Source organism: Euprymna scolopes, chromosome 26, assembly GCF_053919585.1.
Source record: "Euprymna scolopes isolate OS-2025 chromosome 26, ASM5391958v1, whole genome shotgun sequence".
Lineage (NCBI taxonomy): Eukaryota > Metazoa > Mollusca > Cephalopoda > Sepiida > Sepiolidae > Euprymna > Euprymna scolopes.
Genome location: NC_136507.1, coordinates 21,351,860 through 21,361,859, shown reverse-complemented (window position 1 = coordinate 21,361,859; position 10,000 = coordinate 21,351,860).

Genomic DNA, 10,000 nt, shown 5'->3' with positions numbered 1-10,000 from the left:
AGCAAGGTGTCGGTTCACGTTACACTTGAACTTCTGCACGTCAGTACTGTTGGGGAAGCAGGGATCTGGAATGGAATTCCAGAGTCTTGCGGTTCTGGGGAAGAAACTATTGGAGTAAAAAGATCTTTTACATCTAGGGATCCTTACAGTGTGGGGGTGGGATTTAGTAGCCTGTCGGGTTTGTCGAGGGTGCTCGCGTCGTGGGGGCACAAGTGATTGCAGTTCGTCAGAGCATTCACCACTAAAATACTTGTAGAAAAGGCAGAGGGATGCAACATTTCGTCGATGGGACAGAGGCTGAAGCTTAGATGCCAGTTCAGGGCCTATCAGGTTTGCGACTCTCTTTTGAACCTTGTCAAGGAGCGAGAGACTAGTAGCAGATGCACCAGCCCAGATGTGGCAGCAATACTCCATACATGGGCGAATGGTGGCCTTATAGAGGTACATGATACTTTCGGGTGTTAGTAGTTTTCTAGCACGGTAGAGAGAGCCCACCTTTCTTGCAGCGGCCCTGGCAATGCCTTCAATGTAATTGTTCCAACTCATGTTTCCTGTGAACGTTAGGCCAAGGAGTTTGAAAGACGGACTCTCAGATAAAGAGTCGTTGGCCATTTCTATGGGTGGTAGAGAGGGTTTCTTGTAATTATTGAATGAAACTAGTTTAGTCTTGGCAGCATTGAATGCGACCAACCACTTTTGTCCCCATTCCACTACAGATTGGAGGTCTTCCTCTAGTGTTTCTGCCATTTCTTTAGAAATGTGTTCATTCGTCTTCCTGTCGTGTCTGCCATAGAGTGTAGTGTCATCAGCATATATACCCATCTCAGAGGCAATGTTGTCGGGGAGGTCATTTATGAATATCAGGAACAATAGAGGTCCAAGGATAGAACCCTGGGGCACTCCCGCATTTATATCATATTGTTTAGATGTGCGACCGTCGAGGACTACCTGGATTTTTCTCTTATCTAAGAAGGATTTAATTATGTTAAGTATTCTACCAGTGATACCGTATGATCTGATTTTACTGAGGAGACCCTCATGCCATACCCTGTCAAAAGCCTTAGATATATCTAGAGCTACCGCTCTGCCTTCCCCCGCTTTGTCCAGTGAATGGTATATACGTTCAGAGATCCCAGTGAGGATGTCTGCTGTGGAACGGGCTTGTCTAAATCCATATTGTTTGTCAGTCAGTAGTTTAGCATCTGTAAGATGATGGACTAGAGCATGGTTAATTATGGTCTCAAATATTTTGGCAAAAAGTGGGAGAAGGCTAATGGGGCGATAATTTTATGGGTCAGTCCTTTCGCCAGAATTCTTGAATACTGGTACAACAGAAGAAGTTTTCCAACAGCCCGGAAAGCAAGCTTCATTAAGACATTTGTTGTAGAGTTTGGAGATAACTGGAGCTACTTCGGCTGAGCACTTTTTTAATAGCACAGCTGGGATAAGATCGGGTCCACATGCTTTTGACGTGTCAAGGTTTTTTATGATAGCATGCACCTGAGCAGGGGTGGTTTTCAGATCGTCTAGTGTGGCGTCTGTCCGCATAGGAAAGTCAGGTAGGGGGTGGTTGGAAGGGTCCAGTGTGGAGTTTGAGGCAAACCGACTGGCAAGCATGTTAGCCTTGTCGGTTGCTGAGGAGACAACCTCGTGATTGTTGGTTAGTGTGGGAATTGTTGATTGCCCATTATTTACTACACTGTTGTAGATTTTCCAGAAGTCTCGAGTTCCTAGTTTTTGTGCTTCGATGCGCTTTTTAGTGGTTTCCGTAAATTCTCTCTTAGCTGTCGCTATTTCTTTCTTAACGTTATTTCTAGCTTCTATATACTTCAGTCTGTTTGAACTGGACTTATGTCGGTTAAACCTACGGTATGCATGCTGCTTTTGAGTAATGGCAGTTGCACAAGTCGACGTAAAGCATTGGGGAGAGTGGGGCTTACTATAAAATTTCCGCATGGGAACATGCGCTTCGATTGCAGTTTTGAACCAGTCAGTGGTCTCGTTTGCACATTGTTCAGCAGGGAGAGAGAAAATATTTTCCCATGGATCATCTCTAATTAGTTCTCTGATGGCTTCCCAGTCAGCCTTATTATAATATCTCGTTGTTTTGAGCACTGGCTCTTCAGTTTTGGGTCTAGAGTTTAGGGCGATTTCAACCATTATCACTGCATGATCAGCGTTCCCGAGTGGGCTGTGGGCCTTCGTTATGCAGTCATCGGGAACTGTGGTCAAAAACAGATCTAGAAGTGATGCGTGTTGTTCTTCCTGGTCAGGGAAACGGGTTGGAAACGTAACAATTTGTGATAGGGAGTGAGATATAGCGAAGCTATAGGTTGTGCTGCCCGCTGCATCTGTGTGAGTAGAGAATCCAAGCCAGTTTTTGTGGTGGACATTAAAGTCACCAAACACATGTATTTGTGCGCTAGTGTCGAGGGACAGTGCCGTGTCTGTGCTGTCAGATACTTTGTTTATTATGGAGCAGTCCTGAGTCGAGGGAGAGCGGTAGAGAAAATAATAGTAGCTAATACTGTGTTGCACGTTTATTCTAAAGCACATAAAGGCTTGATCATCTGTTTCTAGGTTTGTTTCTCTAGTCAAGGGAAGGGTATTACGAATGTAAACTCCAAATCCGTGCATATGTCTGTCAGAGTCCTTACGGCAGAGTGCGAGATATCCAGGCATGTTAAAGTGGTTAGAGGGAATGGAGGAGTGTAGGTTAGTCTCACTTAGTGCTAAGATATCCGGGGTATTTGTTAAGAGAAATGCTTCAACATCAGCTAAGTTAGTTCTAAGCCCACGGATATTTGTGAATGAGAGCCTCAAGGGAGGAGGCAAGTTGAATTTGTTTGTCCCTAATCCTGGTTTAAGCTTATTTTTAGATTGTACTGTCGTCATATTTTTTTAAGAGTTTCGGTACGGGGGAGCTAAACAAGAGGTTATGCAGAGCCTCAGACATGCATCACAAGTAGACCATCAGCTGACCTTTCTCCAATTAGGATTGTGGCCTCAGGAAAGCCCACCGGGGATGAGTGCAGGGTCCCTTTCCATGCGCGTCATGGCACTGCAAACAACCCGATATTATTCACTGTTGATGGAGCAGCCGCTCTAAGCGCTACCAAAGAGTTAGGGCTCCTGTACTACCAGTCGGGAACAGCAGCCAGGAACTGTCAATCCGGTACCCTCAACCCTTTAGAAGAAGGGCAACCCAATCTAATCGCTCAGGCATATCTTATACGCAAGCACTCTCAGATGTTCAGTTTTAGGGGTGGGGCGTGCTGGGAATGGGGAAGAACTGCGTTCATTGCCCTAGCCAGGAAACAAGATCTACCGCTGGGTGTTTCTGTCGAATCACTGAGATAGCGTCTCTGCGCTTGACTAATAGGCAAAGAAGGAGTATGGAAGCCGGCCGATAGACAGAGCCTATCTACTCCTTAAGCAATTTAGGTTTGCAAACCGGTGAATTTGTTTGAGTCACCAGCTCTAGGAAGGTTGTCATCCAAGACTGAAGAGGCCTCTCTCCCCTTTGGTTTAGTTTCAGAGTTTTCCTTCTCCTAGACGGATGATCTGGGAAGACCTACTGGGTCCGTCAGCCCTGAGAGGGTTTTCTCCGCGCCTAGGTTCTAATCCAGGTATTTCTGCGACCCCGCGTTGTTAGTGTTACTGGGTTAGTTTGTGGGGGATTATATCTCTACTGATTAGTTACACTCCTCAAAGTGATTTAGGGACATGCTATTTACTTGTTAATTGATAAAGGGGGTGGGTGAAGTTCATGCAGTGTAAGCGTCTATGATTGTAAGAGGGCTTGTTAGGGAGGAGATAATGTGATTTTAGTCTTACCCTTTTTTATTTTATTTATGTTAGCTTAGGTCTAGTATAGTGTTACAGTATGAGTAGGTATTAAGAATTGAGCTACGAGTTGTGCCCGAGCTATTTTAGATGATATGATGGTTAAGATGTAAGTGCAATATAGCATGGATAAGACAGCAAGTTTTGAGTCATGCGTAATTAGGTGAATAGATATATGGGCAGGTTTTCAGTAGGTGCGAATAGAGTTGAAGTTGTAGGTATTTTCTAGTAAGAGTCATGGGGCATTTTGCATAACAAGGAGTGTCGTTTCAATAACGTAATTAATCGTTGCAAAACTCGAGGAGACAGTTGTGTAGTGCATATCGCTTTGTTTCTGAGTACTTTGGCTGTTAAGTACCTGCCTTTGTGTGCATAGGCTGTTAAGTCCCTTACTGGATAGGAATGAGCTGTAATGCATGCCTTAGAGGTAGAAATGTATAGATGTTTAGTGATGGCTATTAAAACAGTTTGCATGTGAGGGATTAGGGGCTGGAAGTTAGCGATTCCACTACAGATGCGGAGCAATGTGGGAGTTTAGTGGCGGATAGGTTGGAAGGAGTAGATTGTTAGCGTTCAAGAGAAGAGGGGTTATTTATTTACAGATGGATTTCCATTAGGATTTTTGAGTTACAGGTAAGGTTTAGTTTAGAGAAGGGAGGATTTTTTTTTATGCATGCAGGTAAGACAAACGCAATCGTCTTGGAGGTAAAATGTATAAGATTTCGTAGCTAGCTATAAGGTTTTTCCCTCCCAGTTATAGGGACAGCTAGTTCGTTGGGATTTGGAATTGTAGTCATTAAGGTCAGGCGCAGAGTGTTGCATCTACTCAGAAAATTAGCCCTAGTATCACAGCTGGGATTATGTATATTGCAGTTACAAATATAGTGCCAGTTAAATTATGAGCCACGTGCAGTGGTTTGGTATGGTATGGGTATCATGGAGGACACTTTAATACAAGCAAGTGTACGGTGATTGCATATATTAAGTATACTACTTAAATAAAGTTCTTCTGTCTTCTATAGTAGAAAGAAAGGTGGTCCTAGCTCTTCTATATTCTTGCATAGGCTATTCGTTATCGAGTAGAGTTCTTCTGACCATAAAAACGGCTCGCATGGGACTCAAGTGTTAAAGACCATTTTTACGCAGATGTAATTAAAATGCATTAAATAAATACATTTAAAGAGAAGGTATACACAGTTGGTCTAAGCTAAAAGAGAAATAAATAAACAAAATGAATAAATAAATAAAAAATGAAGTAATAGAAGAAACGACTCGCATGGAAGCAAAGAGTTAAAGACAATATATGCGCATATAGTTAAAATACATTAGTCAAAATTGAAAAGAAAAAAAAAGCAGTTGCCATTTTGGTAATATTAGGATATGTTAAATTAACTTAGCTTATATTGTTTGCCCATCTTCAAAATTGTCGCGTCTGTCAGCGAGCGTAACCATGTTCTTAGTGTGACGGTAGGTGGGGGCTTCACTTCCCTTCCCCGGATTTTATATCTATTTATAGTGCGCACATGTGTATGGTAATTTTACTTTTTTATTTTTTATTTTTTATTTTTATTTTTTTTGTAGGTTAAACTTCTGTCTTCTATAGTAGAAACAAAGGTGGTCCTAGCTCTTCTATATTCTTGCATAGGCTATTCGTTATCGAGTAGAGTTCTTCTGACCATAAAAACGGCTCGCATGGGACTAAAGTGTTAGAGACCATTTTTACGCAGATGTAATTAAAATGCATTAAATAAATACATTTAAAGAGAAGGTATACACAGTTGGTAAAAGCTAAAAGAGAAATAAATAAACAAAATGAATAAATAAATAAAAAATGAAGTAATAGAAGAAACGACTCGCATGGAAGCAAAGAGTTAAAGACAATATATGCGCATATAGTTAAAATACATTAGTCAAAATTGAAAAAAAAAACCCTTGCCATTTTGGTAATATTAGGATTTGTTAAATTAATTTAGCTTATATTATTTGCCCATCTTCAAAATTGTCGCGTCAGTCAGCGAGCGTAACCATGTTCTTAGTGTGACGGTAGGTGGGGGCTTCACTTCCTTTCCCCGGATTTTATATCTATTTATAGTGCGCACATGTGTATGGTAATTTTACTTTTTTATTTTTTTTTTATTTATTTATATTTTAGGTTAAACTTCTGTCTTCTATAGTAGAAACAAAGGTGGTCCTAGCTCTTCTATATTCTTGCATAGGCTATTCGTTATCGAGTAGAGTTCTTCTGACCATAAAAACGGCTCGCATGGGACTCAAGTGTTAGAGACCATTTTTACGCAGATGTAATTAAAATGCATTAAATAAATACATTTAAGGAGAAGGTATACACAGTTGGTAAAAGCTAAAAGAGAAATAAATAAACAAAATGAATAAATAAATAAAAAATAAAGTAATAGAAGAAACGACTCGCATGGAAGCAAAGAGTTAAAGACAATATATGCGCATATAGTTAAAATACATTAGTCAAAATTGAAAAAAAAAAGCAGTTGCAATTTTGGTTATATTAGGATTTGTTAAATTAATTTAGCTTATATTGTTTGCCCATCTTCAAAATTGTCGCGTCTGTCAGCGAGCGTAACCATGTTCTTAGTGTGACGGTAGGTGGGGGCTTCACTTCCTTTCCCCGGATTTTATATCTATTTATAGTGCGCACATGTGTATGGTAATTTTACTTTTTTATTTTTTATTTTTTATGTGTATGCATATGTAATTAAAATGCATTAAATAAATACATTTAAAGAGAAGGTATATATATATATATACACGATGGGCGTGCAATAAGTAATGACCCTGACTCACTTCCAGTGGTCTGATCTCGCTGAAATTCTGCATGTTAAATGATTTATATCTCTATGGGTTATGTGGCAAATTACAACCCTGAAATAATTGTGGTTTCTGTTTTACAGGTGTTTTTACAGAGTCAGGTGTGAAATGGAGCCTGTTTAATGTCGAGCAGTGATCCGGTTTTTGTATTTGAAAGGACGCACACCACAGAAGACTTTTGATTAAATGAAAGAAACTTATGGTGATAATGCCCCATTATATGACCTTGTAAAACGCTGGCATCGTGAATTCAAACATGGCCGGAAGTTCGTGGAAGCAACTCCCAGATCTGGTCGCCCCCCTTCTGCCATTGATGAGGCATCTGTCCATCAAGTTGAGGCTGCCATTTTGGAAGATCGGCGCATTACTATTCGCCAAATACCCCAAGATGTCAAGATTAGTACAGGGTCTGTGGAAACTACCATTCATGACCATTTTCATATGGATAAGGTGTCTGCCAGATGAGTATCCAGGTTGCTCACACCATTCCAGAAGCGAGAATGCGTTGAATGCTCAAGGATGAATTTGGAGATGTGCCAAGAAGATGAGTCAAAGTTTTTCAAAAGACTGATTACACAGAATGAAACCTGGGTCCATCACTATGATACAGAGACCAAAGCCCAGGCAATGCAGTGGAAGCACTTGGACTCACCACCTCCAAAGAAGGCAAGGGTGCAGCCCTCCGCTGGCAAGATCATGCTACAAGTCTTCTGGGACCAGGACGGAGTAGTGATGACAGATTTCCTGTCAAAGGGTACCACGATTACAGGGGCCTATTATGCTTCATTTCTGAGGAAATTAAGGAAAGCTATCAAAATCAAGAGGCGGGGCAAGATCAGCAAATATATCCTTATCCTGCAGGACAACACCCCGGTCCACAACTCGCATGTCGCCAGATCAGAAGCACGGGCGTGTGGTTATGAAATTCTCCTCCATGCTTCCTACTCTCATGACCTTGCACCTTCTGCCTTTCACCTCTTCCCAGCCATGAAGTTGTTTTTAAAAGGAAATGTTTTCCCAGATGATGCAACCTGGGGTGTTCTACAAAAACGGTCTGCAGAGCTGAATCAAACGATGGGAGAAATGCATAACTCTGGGTGGTTCCCATGTAGAGTAAGACGAATAACTGTGCCAAGTTTCGTTGCTCTACTGCTATCGGACGTGGGTCAGGGGCATTACTTATTGCATACCCCTCGTATATATATATATATATATATATATATATATATATATATATATATATGCATACATGTATATATATATATATATATATATATATATTGTTTAATATAGCAAAAAATAGATATGACAGCCCCTTTAAGAAATTCATTTCTTATCGTGGAGCACTTTCAGTTGAATTAAAGTCGGTCAATTTAGCTCATGCATAGATCATCGTATAACGATTAGATCACTTTCTGACTTACGTAAATGAACATTTAAAATTAAAATTTTTAAATCCAACGCTATTTCACGTGGTTAATGGTAGCCGAATGGATACGGTCTCCGCTAATCGAGCCAGAGATGTCTCGTGTTGCGTGAATCGAATCGTTCAGCTGGTGTTAATCGTGACACCCTGCACTGAAGAATCCCGAAAGGATGAAACACTAGTGTCTGTAGGAATTTAATTATCATAGTAAAAAATAATTATATATATAGATTATTTTTTAATGTTTACAGATTGTAGTGTTTCATCTTTTTTAGGAGCCAACATTGCCAAGAGTAACGATTACCGCCAGTCGGGGGATTCGAACCTAGCTTATAAGCCATCTCTGACTTCGTTAACAAGGAACATACCACTCGGCCGACGTTGACTTCAACGAGAATATAAGTGAGTATAAAGCGCAAATTTCATTCAAAGAGGCCGAGAGTGATCATTTAACATCACACTGCACATATATTAATATAAAGGATGGTGTGGTTCCGAGGTCACAAAAGTGTATATTTAAACAAATGCAACTACAAATATTTATTATTAAAAATGAATGGCGTATGATTTAATAGTAGTGTTGGGACGATTAATCGAAATCAGGAATCGGAAAAATCGTTATATTTGAGGATGTCGGAATCGTTATCGGTATCGGAATCAGAAAAAAACTGTACAGATTTTTCGATGCCAAACATTCTTTTAATTATCTTATTTTTACTTTTTATTTTTTATTTTGTTTATGGTAATAATGATAAAATAATAAATATTCATTGATTTTGAACCACCAGTGAAGCTAAAATCGATAGATCGTCCCCCACAAGTATATTTTCACGTTTAGGAAAATATTTTCACATTTAACATGTGTAATAAGTAGAAAAGATAAAGCTACGTAGTTAAATATTTAGAGATTTATACAGAATTGGGAATCAGAATTGGTAATTGTATCGGAATCAGGAATTTAGTACGGAATCGGTAATTGTATCGGAATCGGGAAAAATATGTGAATCGCCCCATCACTATTTAATAGTTTAGTTTTCTTAATTTAGTGTTTAAATTTCTATAAAAAGTGTTTCGGCCATGGTTTGATCTCTTCAGATATTGCTTTGCTTGCCATCATTAAATATTGCATGGAGAACATTTTTCATAATATCTGAGGATATTGGTTAAATATGTTAGAAACATGTGTTAAAATTAATAAATTTTGGTAGGTTAATTATATATATATATATATATTTGTTTATCAATTATACAGAAGTTCAGAAAAACATTGGTACCGTCGGTTTCAAGCCCAACACAACGGGAAACCGTTAATGGTAACACGTAAATGATGTTCAGCTCTCGTCAGCCATCTTGTTTTCTGCCCGGGACAAATTTTTTTCAGGTACGCTTTTTTTTGTTTATATAATGATGTATGTTTTTATTTAACTATACTTATTCCTATTCCTGTTAATTATATTTTAATCTAGTATAGAGTTCCTACTTATTAAATTTTTTTATTTAATGCATTTTAGTAATTATATACTGTTTGTTTTGTTTCCGGTCTGCCGTTGTGTTGTGCTTGAAACCGACGGTACCAATGTTTTTTTCTGAACGTCTGTATAATTAATAAACAAATATTTAGCTCTTATATCGAAAAAGGTTTTCTTTGTAATCGAGCACTTTGTCGGAACTCTTTCCCCAAAATACAGTAAACAATATATATATATATATATATATATATATATATATATATATATATATATATATATTCATTCATTCATTCACATGCAGTACTGTTTCGTAATATTACAACTCATCAGTGTGGCTAGTCTATTACCTTTTCCTAGCCATTGTTTTAACCTACAATCATCACGTTGACATTTGGCAGCTTTAACCACAAGACTATGG